Raw genomic sequence first — 12,388 nt, 5'->3', positions numbered from 1 at the left:
TTGCCTAGTTACAAGTTCTTGTTCACTTTCATACGAGTTTTACAAATTTAGTAGTTTTAGAAGATTTTTATTATGTTTCCCTTGTATTTTACATGTATTTAGGTGTTATGGACAATCGTGGAGAAAGGGACGCAAAAGGACCAAGATGGTACAACATGGGAGAATTACAAGCACCAGACTTAGCCATATGAGGTGAGGGAAAATGATATTTTCTAAACATCTTATACTTAAGATCTAAGGACATGGTGTTGTAGTCCTCATCCATATGAGTTCAACGAGCCAAAGTGTAACATCCCAAAACTTTAGAACAAAGAGAAAATGAATTTCCATTTTTCCAAAAATGAGAACCAACAAAAACTTTTCTGAATGAGGTGTTATGCATAATACTTGTGCTTGATACTTGTGTTATTCCCATGATGGTTTGTTTATTGCATTGAACATATTTCCAAAACCCTAAACCCTAAACATCACCCCTCTTCTCACCATCCATTATAAACAAAATAAATAAAAATGAAATTAAATAGGAAAAAGGCCTATGTGCCTATGGCTATTTTTGGTAAAACTTTTACCTAGGGTTTTCTACCTTGTTTAGATGTTTTGAGAACATCAACAAACCTAACCTAAAATAAAATAAACATATGCATTGAGGCATATGTGGCACATAGCCATTTTACCAAAACTTGACCTAAGCACCTCTACCTTGCCCAAATGTTTTGAAACCAACACTAAACCTCATCTAATCCTAATTAAATGGACCCTAGACCATGCCTAAGTGAAGCAAAGAAAAGGAAAATAAGAAATTAAGAAAAATGCATTTCATCACATATATGTGGCTATGGCCAATTTTGCAAATCTTTAACCTAGACCCTTTTGGCTTGCACCATTAGTTGTAAATGGATACTAAACACTTATTAACACTTTTGAAATCAAAGAAACTCAAATCCAATCAAATTTGAATCAAATTTGAGCTCACATACAATTATGGTCAAAATGGCAATTCTTAGCCTAATGCCCTCTTTGCGCCCCTGTTTTGGAAGATTTTTAAACTAAACATTACCAATTCTTTGCACCTCATCCAAGACAATATCAAGATGAACAACTTTGCCCAAAACCATCACCACAAATTCTTTCTCAAATCCAAATGGTGAGCAAGCAAAGTGGAGACCTTGAAGCATATGTAAGATCATATGCAATTTGGATTTTTGCAAATCACTTCAAATTTGACCACCACCACCACCAATCTACTGCAAATAATATATGATTCAAACCCACCAAAATTCATTCAAAAATTTGAAAAGAATGTTCTTGCGACCATTTCAACAAACACCTTGTGAGCAACAATCTGCCAACTCAACACATCTCAAAAACCAACAGTCCATAGCCTAAACCATCATGCCTAGCTCATCAAAAGTACTCCTTTGACCTCCCTGAACCTTGCCAAGCACCAGAGACAATGTATAGTCCTTTGCAAAATCATTGTTTGGACAAAATCTCACCATGTCGTGGCATGGCATGACCTCACCATGCCATCTCTCTCCCTGGACCTCCCCAGCATGCACCAACGTGTCACACTTGCTCCCCACACTCTCCTGATCGTGCCCGACACGGCCCTCGACGCAACGGTGCACCACACTGGCCAGAAAACGTGACGCCCAAACGTGCCCAGGCGTGCACGCGCGCGCCAGAGCGTGCACGGCGAGCGCCACGGACACGCCCAGATCACACGTCGCGCCACTAGCTCCGCTGACCCCTGCCCTTGCTCTCTGCGCCAACTGCTTCACGACGTCACCACGCACCGCCCAGACATCGCCATTGGCCCGCGGGAACGCCGTAGACGACGCCCACTTCGCCGACGTCCGCCGCGGTACTGGTCACTCTCGTCACGCGCCAGAGCTCGTCTCTCCCTCGTTTTCAACGCAATCACGCCTAGCGTGACCGCCATGACATCGCCCACACGCGCGCGTCATCACCAGTGGCCAAGCTCCCCTGTAGAAGCGTCATCGCCGATGACCTCATCCGAGCGCCACGGCCACCTCCAGCTGCTATAAAAGGAGGACCTCCCTCCTCAATCCAAGCACACCACCATTCCTCCCTCATCTCATTGAGCCCGCTCGACCACTCCTCTCTCTCGATACCGTAGCCCCTCAATTTGATCATCGGAGCCGCGGAGGTGCTGAGAAGGGCGCCGTCGATCCAGGCCGCCGTTGGAGCCGCCGCTGCTTCCATCTGCTTCCCCATCGTCGACAACCTCTCCACAGCTCGTCGCCGATCATCGCCGCGCCGCCGGTGAGCCTCCCACCCCCCACTGTCGCCGCCAGTGGCCGCTCCTCTCGTCGCCGTCGACGAAGGCCGTGAGCGGTTAGATCTAATTCTAATCATGCGGGCCACGTTGATCGGTACCGTTTCGGCGTTTAACACCCGCTGACGCGTGGACCCCATGCTGTCAGGCGGCCCGCTGCGCTAGACGCACTGCTGGGCCGGCCCATTTTCCTCTCCCTCTGCGTAGCTCTTCTCCCGCCAGCCCATTTAGTTTGAATTTTGATTTCCAGTTTAAATCAATTTGCAACTGATGCCGTTTTCAAAATTAAATAGGGATAAATCTACTTGGCCAAATTTCACAAATTTTATATTGTTGGAAAGCTGAGCAAATTATCTGCACAACTACCCCGGTCTCAACCCTAGATTTTGTGTAGAATTAAAGTGATAAAATAAACAAGGCAGGCCCTTTTGTAACTTCAAACAATTGTTAAAAATCAACCAATAATGTGTTTGAGTTGATTCCAACTCTCAAAAATCATATTTCATATTGTCTATAAGAATATGCAAAAACATCACATAGTTATTTGTATGATCATGGCCTAGTTAAAAAAATGGCTCTATGGCTATTTCTAGTCCATTTAAATGGTGCCAAATTAATTATTAAATAGTATTGGAGTGTTTCTCTCAAAATCTTGTCTCAAATAACTCCAAATGAGATAGAGACCATGGTCTATTAAATCTTACTAGGAAGTTTGGTGTGGCGCACGCCGCGCCGTGTGTAGTAGCATCATTAAGTGATGGCGTTGGCAAGGAAAATCCATACATACATTGTACATGGTAGATTGCAGATTCTACTTGGGACGTATTTATGATCACTCAACCTCAATAGAAGTGAAGTAGCATTATAGGACATGTGTTTCGTTGTTGCCTTCTGTTGCGGCTGTCAGCCCCGTCTTCTTTGCTGTCAGAGGGCAGAAGATGAGTTCTTTGGTTGGCGCGAGAGGCGCCAAGATGTGCTCTTTGGTGGGAGCAAGATGCCGAGAACTGAAGCGATTCCACCTTCATCCTCCAAAGCGGTTGAGATCTTCGCATCGGTTGGCCAGCTAACACAACAGTGCCTAGGGAGTAAAAAATCACCGGTCGTCAGTAGCAGGTAAACTCGGGAAAATGAGAAGCTCCAAACAACCGAGATCGGTGCCGACCAGAAGAACAGGGAGGATGCTCCTGGGTAGAAGGATGAATCAGGGGAAGAGGAGCCTATGAATCTGATCCATGCACGCAGAACGAGAACTCTTCTTCCATTTAAAGACCATCCAGGCAAAAATTACTCATCAAAGAGAAGCAAGAACACCATTCGTGCAGCAGGACCCCCATAAAAACCTGCAAAAGTACGCGATCAATAAAAACAAAAGGAGAACATCAAGCATCTAGAAACACATAACAAAACAAACAGGGCGCTCATCAGATGGCTTGTTTGTTAACCTATTAATGGTGGTACAACAACTAAAGATATGATAGATAAAGAAGGAAGAATATATTTGAAAAGGATAAAAATACTTGTAGGTTATCCAATTATCCCTGCGGGTTTGAATTGGGATCTTGGCCAAATAATGGGACTATGACAATTTTAGAACATGAAGACTGATTATTTCACTGGAATATGTCACCAGGGATTTGGTTACCGCCCGGGAAATCTGGTTCCCGCCCGGGAACCGGATATCCCGACCACCCCCGGGAATTGGTCTAACCGGGTAAAAAATCCCGATTTTTTTTGTTTTTTTGCGAAAAATTTAAATTTTAGCGAATATTCTATATAATTTTAGCGAATATTCTCTTTGAATTTAAATTTTCGATTTTGAATTCGTCCGGTAACCGGGCGGGATTTCCCGGTTACCGCGGTAACCGAGAATCCCGAGCAGCCCCGGGATTTTTTTCCTGTCGGGAGCCAAATCCTTGTATGTCACTACTCACTACTGGACGACCTTTTCATTGCAGACCTTCTAAAAGAACCATTTTTTCAAGACTAATAAGAAAACAAAATATGTGAATGGAAAGCAAGAGCTGAGGGATCAAAATATAATTGTGATGTCATGCCCACTCAAATTATACATGACTAAGTTTACTTTATTGCACCTAGTAAAAATATTTTTTTCAAGTGATAAATTAAGCAGCTCCCATCAGAAAATATTCTAAGCATTTGAATCCTCCAAAGTCTGTTGGAAACCTTTCATTCAACCTGTACTCAACTGTTGATATCTAGACAAAATCTAATACAACCCTTGAATGGTTCACCTAGACTTTAAATTAGTAAATCATAGAGCTGGTTAGGGTGATGAATCATTAGATGAAATTCAGTAAAATAAACATTTCAAAAATATAAAATATAAAGGTCAAACTAAATAATAGTTAAGTTACAGTTCTAAGCTTTGACTTGGTCTGTATCATGTTGTATGAAGACTCCTTAGTTAACAGCTCATCGGAATGAGATATTGCATGGACTATGACCTATTGTCTCTTAGAAAGGTAAATAATTTATATTAATGAAGGGATTAAGTAATTATATACTGATGCCATTGTACGCCTTCATACTTATATATGCTCTGACCTGTTGCACCGCATAGAGGATCAATAACTGTAGTATCAAATTTATTGACTCAAGCACGGCTGAACTGAAGGATTACCTACTCAGTTATATCCTCAAACAACAAACTGTAACTGCAATAAAACTGTACCACCGACAATGTTGTCATGTGAGGAAGAAATTCAGCGAATCCATTAGCATGCTGATACACGGCGCATCCTGGGAACACGAAGATGGACCAATCGTAGACGCAACAGGAACAGCATGCCAAACAGACCGGCTACTGCCCCTCCCAACACCTGAAGGCCTACCACGCCTTGCACACACTACCGGGAGAGGAGAGGTACAATGCCCACGATGAATAGCTGCACAACAAAAGAAAAAACAAAACAGAACATAAAAATTGGACAAATCTACTTCAAACATTCATGACATTAACGAATTATAAACCTTTAGTAATGTTTCTACTTGACATACTGTGGTTTTTTTTAGCAATTACATACAACACGTGCTCATGATTTGTAATGAAAGTCAGACCATTTTACTTGTCTTTTCTATTATCCATGTTCCTGAGAGTAAACTAACCTGACCATGTTTTTATGAAGTAACCCAAATGGCTCACCAAAGGATATTAATTATTTGCTAGAAACCACATGGCGCCAGAACAGCAAATAAAATCAGAGTAGAGCTTTGAGCTGGGAACCACTCCTTCAGAGCAGTGGGTTCCTAAGTCTGTGTAGGTTTATTGTGCTAATCAAAGTGATCTTTGTAGCATTCATGTAATCAAATACTACAATATATAAAAAACTGTTGAGAGGCTCAAGAAGTGATAGTGTATCCTCACAATGTCAGCAGTACATCCATAACCGAATTCAACAATGATGTCAGGTAAGCTAATTCCATAACTAATTCAGATAAAAGGAAATCAAAATCGGCATCTAAGCTACCAACATATAGTTCTATATGCATGTAGGAAGGGAAAGGGAATATACATGAATATAAAATCATAGAAGTATGAAAACTGTATGAGTATGAAAATTTCTGAAAACCTGAAGATGGCCGAACCTTGCCATCCTGAATAGAGGCGGGAAAATGGAATGGCATGTCCTTGACCTTGAATAAGAAGTCCATATAATTTGAGAGGCCATCAGTACGGTGAAGAAACACAACAATATCATGAATTTGAGAGACCATGAAAGATTTTCACACAACTCTTTGCCCTGCAAAACAAATAAATGGTGATGGGATAAGAAACTATAACAACAGCTCGAACCAAGATTTCTTTTTCTTAAAACACTAAACTTTCAGATATAATCTTATATTCTAAGAATCTGACACGTGATGTCCAATACCAACCTTCCCAACTTTTGATAGATCAAGTTCATTTGGAAATACTGCAAGGAAAACAGCACTACCAGATATTGTCCTAAGTGCTTCAGAAAACCAGGTGCTGAAGTACAGCCTATAAAGACATTATCTGAAAATAGTGGATAAAACATCTTGTCTTGATTCAGAGATCCTTTCCACCCAGGCAGTCAGTAGCACTTCAAAACAATCTTGAAGCAGTAAAATGTAACCATAAGAACTGCAGTTGCTAACTGATATCGTGAAAAGGTAAACAGCTTACAATGGATATAATCCATAAATTCAAACAAAGTGAAACTTACCGAGGTAAGAATAAATGCAAAGAAATAACTAACGCAACAGTAGTTTCAAGATTCAATCAGGAAATTGTTGAGATTTCCATGGTGAAGTACTCTAGGTGGCTGGCAGAGTGCCGAAGACATGGTGCAGGGCAAGTTGCCCTATCCAATCGATGATGTAGTCGCCTTTGTAGTTGTGGTCAAGCGCGGCCGACCTGCCGCTGCAGCCCGGTGGTTAGGGTCGAGGCTGTCGGGCGGGACGGCAAGACCAAGAGATGGCTTGGGTCGGCGACGGCGGAGACGGAGCCCGGGGAGCACGCTCACTCGCGGATGCAGAGGAGGTGGAAGATGGAGAAGCAGCTGCCGCAGAACCGGACCGGCGCCGACCTCACCACCATGTCATAGTAGATCATGTACTTCACCACCCCCGTGCCAGTTTGTCCTCGATCTCCTGCGCCAACTAACGGCAGGGGCGCTCGTGGGAGCAGACGCGGGGCTCGGCGATGGCGCAATGTTGGCCAGAGCCCTCTCCTGCGCCTGGGCATGGCGGTGGTTCAGGTTACAGCGGCGCTCGCTCAGTTGTGAGGACGGCAGGTTAGGGAAGGGCAAGATGGGGATTGGGAGAGAGAGGAAACATTGAGGACCGAGGGGACAAACGTCTAGATGCCACGATTGTAATCGAGAACTTCTGGTTAATTCCGGTGGGGTCTAACACCGCTGTTGACTGAATCGTGGTTGTACACGATTTGTACAGATAGAGAAAAGGATAGGAAATCATATCAGCATATCTACGTGAACTGTGCATCTGTCTACAGTAAGAAAAGTAAACGTGGCTGCACACGATTGGATAACTGGTAAACCAAAATGACCCAAATCGCTATGGTTTGAGCAAACATGGTCAGCTTTTATATAGGTATAATAATGTGGGATTGTTTGATGATATTAAATCATTACCATGTTGGTATTAAATTGCATGAGGTGCTCCACCTTATTTAAATCATTTTCTTAAATGATGAGTATGAAGAGGTTGACCTTGGTCAACCTAGGTCATATGTTATTCATGGAGGAAAGTATTTCTCTAAGGAATTAAAAGAAACACCTTAATTAGTATTTATAACGGGAGGAAATTATTTTTCTTAAGGAAGAAAACAAAGTCAACTAAACCTAATAGTAATGTTGTAATGCTAGCCTAGCTTGTGTGACTCATGTGTGTGCTTAGTCTGGTACTTAAGTTTGGTGTGATGATTGTATACCTCGTATTCGATTTTAGACGCTAGTAACGAGGAGTATCAAGAGGAGGAGGAGGTCTACTTCCAAGGAGAAGAAGACCACTTTGATCAATACGCCACCTAAGGCAAGCTAATATTCTTGCTAAGTGCAAAGCTCTACAAAAGCAAGGCACCACCACATTTTACTTTATGCTTAATGATCCTATCCCAAGTTTTTATCTTACAAGTTTTTGATTTTGGTTTATCAAAGTTTCCTTTTTGATTTATGATTCACTTGGTCTAGATGTGGAGTAGTACAAGAGTACCAAATTTAGGCTAGAGCAATCAAAGCTAGTTAGCACCCCTCATGACTAGTTGCTAGTGCTAACCAATAAAATTGACTACTCTAGATGGGATCATGTGAAATGAAATGACTTTGAAAGCCTTGGAATGATGAGTCATTCTATTGAAAGGTTTTGAAGGTAAATATGACTGGTGAATGACATGGTGAACTTTACAAAAACTGATGGTTGGGTTCGGATGCGATACCATTCCAATTTTGCAAGTACCCCCACAATACCTGATATGGGTAGGGCTTAACTGGAAGTTTATGTTTCTTAGTATGGGTTCCCTCTAAACAAGCGCCATCGGGGTTATGCCGAAAGCTGCCTCTACAACAAAGGAAATGATGTGAAATGACGTGAAATGACGTGAAATGAGGTGAATGTCCGGCCCAAGCCCTGTGCAGTTCCCAGGCTAACTGTCTGTCTTCACTGGGAGGCCAAGCTCATGGAGAGAGGTGCCTATACTAGGATATGTAAGTGAAAGGTTATGGTTGGTAGTCCGCACACGGAGTGTGATAAATCAGGGTCAGTTAACCCTGACGGATTATTGCAAATGTTGTGGCACAGGTGTACGACCTCTGCAGAGTGTACAACTATTCGAATAGCCGCGTCCACGGTTATGGACGGTTGGAAAGGCCATACTGTTCCGTCATCAGACCATTTTCAAAAATGTGACATATGACTTGTGACTTGAAGTTGAAAGGTGAATGGTGAATTTGAATTGAATCACAACGAGTTGAGGGAATGGCACTAATGTTCCCACTTGAGTTAGTTAGCAAATGAAGAGGCTTTTACTAAATGTTTGTGAACTAAAATTGGCTTTATGCAAATAAACTTAGAGCTTAGCACCCCTTACTATAGTTGATAGTGCTTACACTAGTATTAGTTTGCGAGTACTTTAAAGTACTCATGGCTTTGTCCATGGCTATTCAAATGGCCAGACTATGAAGAAGAGCAGCATTACGAGGAAGATGGACAACAGGACGTCTACGACAACTAGGACCACTCCTGACGTCAACAGTTGCCTGTGGAACAGATGGACCGCAACCGTTACTTCGCTTCCGCTATGTGTTTTGTAATTGGATCTCTAGATCCATTATGTTGTATTAAGACTGGATCATGTGATCCTTTGTTGTAAGACGGTTATGTGTTGTAATGAATGATGTGTTGTGATATCAATCTATTATGTCTCGCAAAAACAATATTCCTGGGATTGCGATGAATGGCATAATAGGCATCTGGACTTAAAAATCCGGGTGTTGACACAAAGACACACAAATCATAGTTGGTATAAAGAAATGGCGGCCAATATATGAAAGTCCAGTAACTTTAGCGACCATCAGTACATGCAGAGCCCGTCCATACCGTATGGCCGTACGGGGCTCCGTCGCCTCTATTTCGTCAAACAGAACGATATTTGTGAAGCCCCGATGGGCATATTCGGCCCCTAGCTCCGTCGGTACGTGAAACCGACCTCCGAGTGCCTATTTAAGGAGGGGAGGAGCCAAGGAGGAGGCACCATTCATCCACACCCTAAGGGGCGGAGCCCCGCCGCTCTGCCACCGCCGCCATCTCCACGGCCGCCTCCTCCATCACCATCTCCATCAACACACAGAAGAGGAGGATGCTAGGATCTTGAAGGGCAACACATCGATCTTCATCAACATCATCGTCAACGTCTTCACCGCGATCCCCTTTGTCTACTTGGTTGTGATCTGAGCTTTACTAGGATTTGCACTTGTATACAATTCTATCTTCATATTCAATCCATATTATTTCTATAATGTTGATCCCCTTCATGTATGAGTAGTTCCTTTGTTCTTGGAGAGTGATGGCGTGTATTTCACACGTTCGTTGGGCAACCCCAAGAGGAAGGTATGATGCGCACAGCAGCAAGTTTCCCCTCAGAAAGAAACCAAGGTTTATCGAACCAGGAGGAGCCAAGAAGCACGTTGAAGGTTGATGGCGGCGGGATGTAGTGCGGCGCAACACCAGAGATTCCGGCGCCAACGTGGAACCTGCACAACACAACCAAAGTACTTTGCCCCAACGAAACAGTGAGGTTGTCAATCTCACCGGCTTGCTGTAACAAAGGATTAACCGTATTGTGTGGAAGATGATTGTTTGCAGAGAAAATAGTAAAAACAAGTATTGCAGCAGATTTGTATTTCAGTATTAAAGAATGGACTGGGGTCCACAGTTCACTAGAGGTGTCTCTCCCATAAGATAAAAGCATGTTGGGTGAACAAATTACAGTCGGGCAATTGACAAATAGAGAGGGCATAACAATGCACATACATGACATGATAAGTATAGTGAGATTTAATTGGGCATTACGACAAAGTACATAGACCGCCATCCAACTGCATCTATGCCTAAAAAGTCCACCTTCGAGGTTATCATCCGAACCCCCTCCGGTATTAAGTTGCTAACAACGAGACAATTGCATTAAGTATGGTGCGTAATGTAATCAACAACTACATCCTCGGACATAGCGCCAATGTTTTATCCCTAGTGGCAACAGCACACAACACAACCTTAGAACTTTCTGTCATCGTCCCGGTGTCAATGCGGGCATGAACCCACTATCGAGCATAAGTACTCCCTCTTGGAGTTAAGAGTAAAAACTTGGCCAGAGCCTCTACTAGTAACGGAGAGCATGCAAGATCATAAACAACACATATGTAATAACTTGATAATTAACATGACATGGTATTCTCTATCCATCGGATCCCGACAAACACAACATAGAGTATTACGAGATAGATGATCTTGATCATGTTAGGCAGCTCACAAGATCCAACAATGAAGCACAATGAGGAGAAGACAACCATCTAGCTACTGCTATGGACCCATAGTCCAGGGGTGAACTACTCACTCATCACTCCGGAGGCGACCATGGCGGTGTAGAGTCCTCCGGGAGATGGATCCCCTCTCCGGCAGGGTGCCGGAGGAGATCTCCGGAATCCCCGAGATGGGATCGGCGGCGGCGGCGTCTCGGTAGGGTTTTCCGTATCGTGGTTTTTCGCCTCGGGGGTTTCGCGACGGAGGCTTTAAGTAGGCGGAAGGGCGAGTCGGGGGCCGGACGAGGGGGCCACACCATAGGGCGGCGCGGGCCCCCCGGGCCGCGCCGCCACGTGGTGTCGCCACCTCGTGGCCCCACTTCGAATGTTCTCCGGTCTTACGGAAGCTCCGTGGAAAAATAGGCCCCTGGGTCTTCGTTTCGTCCAATTCCGAGAATATTTCGTTACTAGGATTTCGAAACCAAAAACAGCAGAAAACGAGAGCGGCACTTCGGCATCTTGTTAATAGGTTAGTTCCGAGAAAATGCACGAATATGACATAAAGTGTGCATAAAACATGTAGGTATCATCAATAATATGGCATAGAACATAAGAAATTATCGATACGTCGGAGACGTATCAAGCATCCCCAAGCTTAGTTCTGCTCGTCCCGAGCGGTGTAAAACGATAACAAAGATAATTTCTGAAGTGATATGCCATCATAACCTTGATCATACTATTTGTAAACATATGTAGTGGATGCAGCGATCAAAACAATGATAATGACATGAGTAAACAGGTGAATCATATAGCAAAGACTTTTCATGAATAGTACTTCAAGACAAGTATTAATAAGTCTTGCATAAGAGTTAACTCATAAAGCAATAAATCAAAGTGAAGGTATTGAAGCAACACAAAGGAAGATTAAGTTTCAGCGGTTGCCTTCAACTTGTAACATGTATATCTCATGGATAGTTGTCAACATAGAGTAATATAACAAGTACAATATGCAAGTATGTAGGAATCAATGCACGGTTCACACAAGTGTTTGTTTCTTGAGGTGGAGAGAAATAGGTGAACTGACTCAACATAAAAGTAAAGAGAATGGTCCTTCAAAGAGGAAATCATCGATTGCTATATTTGTGCTAGAGCTTTTATTTTGAAAACATGAAACAATTTTGTCAACGGCAGTAATAAAGCATATGAGTCATGTACATTATATCTTACAAGTTGCAAGTCTCATGCATAGTATACTAATAGTGCCCGCACCTTGTCCTAATTAACTTGGACTACCGGATCTTTGCAATGCATATGTTTTGACCAAGTGTCACAATGGGGTACCTCCATGTCGCCTGTACAAAGGTCTAAGGAGAAAGCTCGCATTTTGGATTTCTCGCTTTTGATTATTCTCAACTTAGACATCCATACCGGGACAACATGGACAACAGATAATGGACTCCTCTTTAATGCATAAGCATGTGGCAACAATTATTATTCTCATATGAGATTGAGGATATATGTCCAAACTGAAACTTCCACCATGAATCATGGCTTTAGTTAGCGGCCCAAA

At 43.0% G+C, this 12,388-nt stretch overlaps 1 long non-coding RNA gene across 4 annotated transcripts; it reads right to left on the bottom strand.

The window, feature by feature from the left end:
• Positions 1-2,990: 2,990 nt before the first annotated feature.
• LOC124692109 lies at positions 2,991-7,160 on the bottom strand. 4 transcript variants are annotated; one of them, XR_006999332.1, is made up of 4 exons: positions 6,197-7,160; positions 4,941-6,060; positions 3,462-3,639; positions 2,991-3,377 (listed from the first exon to the last, which is right to left on the bottom strand). It is a non-coding gene; the product is annotated as an uncharacterized LOC124692109 (long non-coding RNA). The 4 variants fall into 4 exon arrangements; XR_006999334.1 differs by having other exon boundaries at positions 3,462-5,205; positions 5,890-6,060; XR_006999333.1 differs by having other exon boundaries at positions 3,462-5,205; positions 5,906-6,060.
• Between the last annotated feature and the right edge of the window lie 5,228 nt (positions 7,161-12,388).

Source organism: Lolium rigidum, chromosome 2 (assembly GCF_022539505.1).
Source record: "Lolium rigidum isolate FL_2022 chromosome 2, APGP_CSIRO_Lrig_0.1, whole genome shotgun sequence".
Classification (NCBI taxonomy): domain Eukaryota; kingdom Viridiplantae; phylum Streptophyta; class Magnoliopsida; order Poales; family Poaceae; genus Lolium; species Lolium rigidum.
Note: the sequence above shows the minus strand (reverse complement) of the source record. Positions and strands in the feature narration are given on the sequence as shown.